Genomic DNA, 6,000 nt, shown 5'->3' with positions numbered 1-6,000 from the left:
CACCATCCTGAAATGTTTCTAAGTGTCACTGATTTATTGGGAGCATTTTTATATGAAGCACACTCTTAACTCTCCCACAGAAACCAATGAAACTGAAAAAAATGCTCTTCTTTGGTGGGATCATGTCCCAACAATTCAAGCAGTTGATTTACTGTGACAGCCACTAACTTTCTTTCATAGCTCACCCAGCCATTTTCCTCTCTAAGATGTTCAATGCAATGAACAGCATTTGCCTAAGTGCAAGATTTCCATGGATGTTTATGAATACATTGTCTTCCAGTTCTTGTGCCAGCACAGAGTCCAGTTCATGCAGGTATACAATGAGCAAGCTGAAGCCAGACAGCAGTTAGATATGCTTATCTCCAGGTACCATGCTAGCAAAAAGGAAAACACATCTTTGAACTTAAATGTGCCTATTGGTCAGCAAAGATTGAATCACTACTATTTGACAGCAATGATAGATTAATCCTGGAGAAGGTTTAATACAGAAATAGTGTGAGCATCAAGTACAAAAATACTTTTTGCATTGCTTAGAAATCAGCGAACACTTCTGAAGTAAAGGGAAGTACACCACTTTTGCCTTATTCCTCCCAACTGCATACATTTGATTACTGTGCTGTGTGTTATTACAGCACACTGGAAAATCCAATTCACAGCAAGAGAAAGGGCTGTCTCCCCAGATTTCTCAAATCACCTCCTTTGAACTTAGCATGCTTCTCTTCCAGCACTGGCCCAGATATAATTGATGGACCATGGAGCCAAGTTACCTTTGGAGGGTAGCAACTAATCATGCCCTGGCAAGATGCCCAATGGTAAAGTAGCAATTTTGGATCTCTATCGTACTTGGTGCAACCCCACTGAAACCAATTAGGTTTCAAAGCATATAACTGAGGGCACCACTTGATCTGAGTCACTTTAGAAGTTTGAAAATAACTTTTTGGGTGGTGGGGAGGGGAACTCAAGTGTTCATTGCATTCATTAAAATATTCCCCCGTGTGGCTACCTGGACATGCAGCATGGATTGCACATATGAGAATAATGGAAATAATATTTTGAGAAAGGGGTGGTGGTATATTGGAAACCACTAAAGCAGGCTGTGAGAGCTAATGCCTAGGGGTTTGAATGTTGGACTATAACTCTGGAGATTAGAGTCTTGTCATTCAGCCAGGCAAACTCTCTGGATGACCTTGGCCAAATCACATACTTTCAACCCCAGAAAATCCCATGATAGTTAGGGTTGGCATTAGTTGGAAATGACTTGAAGGCACAAAACAACAACAAAAACAGGCTGTGGAACATGTGGATCACCTATGCATAACTCTATGATTCCTTTTTACTCCTCTTCCATCTCTCCCTCACTCCTTTTCATATAACATCATATTACAATACAGGTAGTCTAAGAAGTCATTAGAGGGAGGGAAAGGCATGTAAGAAGAAAGGTCTCTTCTATGTAGGGTCCTTCAGATTGTAGTTTAGAACCAAGGAAGGAAGGAAAGAGCATCAGGCTTCCCATGTGATAGGGAAGAAGACTGCGGGAACTAGAGGATGGAGGCAGATCAAGCAAGTATTGGCCCAAACAGTCAGACCAAAATAAAGTTGCTTTGAGTCACATTGGAAGTATGCTGTTTAAATGATGTATGCGTATTAAGAGTCCAGAAGCTGCGCCAAAGCTGTGCTCCAGACCTTAGGAGTTGGCACAGTTTCCGGCATCTTAGGAAGCATGCATCATTTAAACAGCATACCTCCAATGTGACCTGAAGCAGCTTTATTCTGGCCTGTCTGTTAGGGCCCTATGAGAGCAGTTGGCACTGGGGAAGAAAAGTAGACTAAAAGGAGCTGATAAAAAATAGCAGTCATTAAGACCAGAAAGCTGTCTATAAAAACATTCCAAAGCTATCTATAAAAACATCCTCTCCCACAGTATGAAATCAATTTTTTGCAATTAGGCTTATAAACTAATTTTTTGAGTATTTATGCCTTAATGAGCTGTGTGGAAAATGACCTTTTTTATTAAAAAAAAATCTCAGAGAGGGGAAAGGAGCTTCATCAAAACTTGGAGAGAAAATCATGACTAATTGTTGTAATAATGAATATAATCAGTGTAGAAATGACTAAAAGGCATTACCAGTAGTTCTAAGTATTTGCAGTGGAGTACTAACATGGTATAATCTGCATTACATATAGCTAAACCATTCTTAATTATCTGAGGAAGAGGGCTGCACAATTGTGCCTCTTTGTTAGAGAATAGAAACTGTTCAGATTCAGAATGATAGACCCCTGTTATGCCATTGTTAGAACAATAGATCGAAAGGAAATCTCAAATTATAAGAGACAGAAATAGCTATTTGGGAGAACAGCGGCAGCAATATCCACAAAGGACGGATGTAATCAAGATGAACTTGTGTTGTATAGACATGGACCAGCCTCCATCAGTCAACATTTTTAATGCTGCACGGTGCTGTTTGTAGATAGTTTTTTAAAAAGAATTTTAATGTTTTAACTTCTTAAACCGTTTAACTGTTTTTAAATAGCTTTTATATTTAGCCTTTTATTGAAGTGTTTGCATAGTTTTTATCTGTATTGTTTTTAAACATGTTGTTAGCCACCTTGAGTCTTATTATTGGAGGAAAAGGTGAGATATAAAACGAACAAGCATTTAATGTATTGACTTTATTGATAACCAATTAAGAAAAATGACCATCTCAGTGATCTTAATATTACACAGTGAACACTTCATGGTCTATCAGGGTTCTAAAGTATCACCGTCTACTTGGAAGTCAATTTTTGTACTCCATAGACCAGGTATGAGGACCTCCTTGCCTATAAGCCAAAATTAACCCACCAAGCTGGCATACTTGGTCTTGGGATGAGTCCTTCCTTTTCTTCAAAGCCTTGCCCAAAGGAAGAAAAGGCAAGAGGGTGGCTAAGATATAGTTTTATGGCTATACTTCAGTTTCTTTACTGTTCCCTGCCTGAAGAAGGCAAGGGGGAAGAAAATCTGGGCATACTCAGATGGTGTTTCAGGAACCAGCTGAGTCCTGTGCTGGTAGGTGATGGAGAAGTGAAGCCAGCTGCCTAACCAAGGTGGGTTGTTCCTCAGTTGGGAAGTTGGTTTTACTGCTGTGAAGTTGGGTCATAACTGGTTTCACCACCACTGGGCTCTCCTGAACTGAAAGACTGTCTGAAGGATTTTGAGTTGGTGTTCTAAACAGGGGCCACATGACCAGGGGAATACTAATTTACAATCTAATGTTTAAACATGATGGGTATGATCTGGATTAGGCTAAATCCCTTTACCCATTCTACCCTCCATATTAGGATTCCAACCTAGACTTACCACATGCTTACTCTTAAGAAAAAAAAAAGGGGGGGGGGAGTTGTAGCTACAACTTTGTCTTTTAACGAAATGTATCTTTTTGGTCTTATACAGCAACACCTGGTCTCTCTTAACAGTCTTGTTAGTGTGTAGTACAAGTAACATTTTGGTAGTTTTCATTTAATCCAGATAGTGAATCTGATTGGTTTCTGTATTTCAGTAGTTTGTTCTCCTCCTGGAGTATCATATACAACATTTCATATGAGAGTGGTCTTACCATACTGGTGCACATCTCTCTTGGTTTTTCTTCTGTTTGTTCTTGTACCAAACAATTCACTCAGTCTGATTTTTCCCCAGTGGTTGTTCTCAAGTTACTTAATTCATCTTCAAGGTCCCATTCATTCAGAACTCTACATCCTCCCCTCAAGGGTACATTTCTCTTTGGGACTTTCTTTCCTTTACTTCAATTCTATTGGCTTTTTTTAAGCAAAAGAAATAAAGTTTTTCTTCTTGTTGTTGTTTAAATACAGACTCGAAATCCTTTTATTACATCATTCCCTGCTACCATTTTATCTTTCCCTCATTCCCTTTTCATCTTCGTCTGGATACATAACCTCAAATCTTGCTTTTATCTCCTAGTTAAGCCTGATATAGCACAGTTTCATGCTGGATGTTCCTTTCTCTGACCAGTATCATGAATCATTGCCTGTTAAGCTGGCTGTTCTGTAAAGGGCTATCTTGAGACACCTTTGTTTATTTTTTAAATGTGCCTTTTCTTGGTCATTTCACCTGTTATCATCCCTGTTCTACAAATGATACATTTTATTTTCCCTTACCACATTTCTCTCACTATTCTGATTCAAACAACTCTTTTTTTCTCTCCACCTCCCTTGCATTCTCTTAGAAATGCAAGAGAGGTGGAGAGAAAGAAGAGTTGTTTGAATCAGAATAGTGAGAGAAATGTACATGCTAATCTACAGTGGAGAAGAATGAGAGAATAGCAATGATGATACTTAATCTGACTTCATTTAGTTGGCACTTGGACAGGTGGATCTGTTCAAAATTAGCATAATTGCAGTATGATGAACACAAGAAAGTGGTCAAAGATGACACCATGTCAAGGAAGCCCTATTTGAAATACAAAATACATATCAAAGGCTTAAAAGTTATCAGATGTTGGGTTCTCTCATTCTGGTTTTGCAAGCATTCCCTTCCACAAGTGAAGGGAATGCTGTCACCATATTGCTGTTGCAAATTTCACCACACATTACAGAGAAAGAGGGAAGAGGAAAGCTGATCAAATTCCAACTATTTCTGGTATCCACTCTATGATTTTCATCCAAGACCTTGTCTCACTACATAGTCATAGTGCTATGATTTCACTTGAACTACCATGGCTGCTTCCTTGGAATCCTGGGATTTGCAATTTGTGTTTATGGGCTTCTCCCATTATCGAGACAACAAGGTTGAGGATAGTCGCTTTTCCAGTTAATGAAAGAGTTAAGTACGTTATAGTGTTAAGTTGCATGCATTGGGCACAATGTGACTGGAGCTCACCCAAAGCGAATTCCAGTGGGCTGAAGAATGAAGCTTCAAGAGGCTTTCTCAGGCAAAACTATAAAGAAACTTGAGAGGACAAGAGGCACTGAGTCTAACAAAGAAGAACAAAAAGGATGCTTTTCAACTGGGGGCTTTGTTCCATGGATGGGGGTGGTGGCGTTCTAGACTCCTAGCTACCCTCATAAATACCCCAAACTCCAAATCCAGTCAGTAGTCATGAGTAGCTAGGGAACGTTTACTCATGCCAGGAAATAGCTATCTGATTTGCACTCCCCCAATATAGTACAGGAAACATCTTCTAGATCTGTGTGTCCATCCACATCCTTCTTATTGCTCTTGACTTTGGTAAGCTTTACACTCTTTACTTAAGCATGGCTGGAACTGGCTCCCATCTGAATTGCACATCTGTTTTTTTTTTTTTTCTAGTTCTCCAGCTCATTCTCAACCATTTCTTTTCTTTTTAAATTATTTTGAGCCTCTTTCTTCCATTCGCAGGGATACAGATGTAAAAGGAAGGTGCCATTTACCGCTCATTAAGTTAGCATAAAGGATGAAGAATCCCCAGCAGCTTTGAATTTTGTCTAATGGATATCTGTCACATTCACTTGCAAATCAGCCAACTGGCATGTGAGGTGCAGTGCATACAGATCAGTGCCCCTGCCCATAGACATGCAGCTATTTATATCCAAACACAGGTGTATTATTAATTATATATTTGCTGGTATCCAGCCAGCAGTGTGTATTTCAGCAAAGCAGTCATACATATGTTGCTCTCACACAGAAGTCCAGTATTATTTGCATTCTCCTCTATTCACTCTAATCCTCCAAGGCCCCAGATAGAATAATTGAAAATCTGGAAATGCTCCCAGAGTGAGGCTAAGGGAAAATCAAGTATTCTGCACAGGGTTTATTGAAAGGTACATTTCAGCCTGTCACAAAATTATTGTAGGCAGCAAAGAAGATGCAAAAAGAAGGTATACTTTCAGGACACAATGAAGGTCCCATGTTGTCTCACCAAGTCTTATGTACACATTTGACGAGTCGATCAAGGAAGATCCATACATGCATATGAGACAGGTATGGCTGTACATTGGTACTGGAGTGCTCATCTGGAGTCCACTGAA

This window comes from Sceloporus occidentalis, unplaced genomic scaffold (genome assembly GCF_023333645.1).
Source record: "Sceloporus occidentalis isolate IW3139 unplaced genomic scaffold, rSceOcc1.0.p SCAF_4, whole genome shotgun sequence".
Classification (NCBI taxonomy): domain Eukaryota; kingdom Metazoa; phylum Chordata; class Lepidosauria; order Squamata; family Phrynosomatidae; genus Sceloporus; species Sceloporus occidentalis.
Note: the sequence above shows the minus strand (reverse complement) of the source record.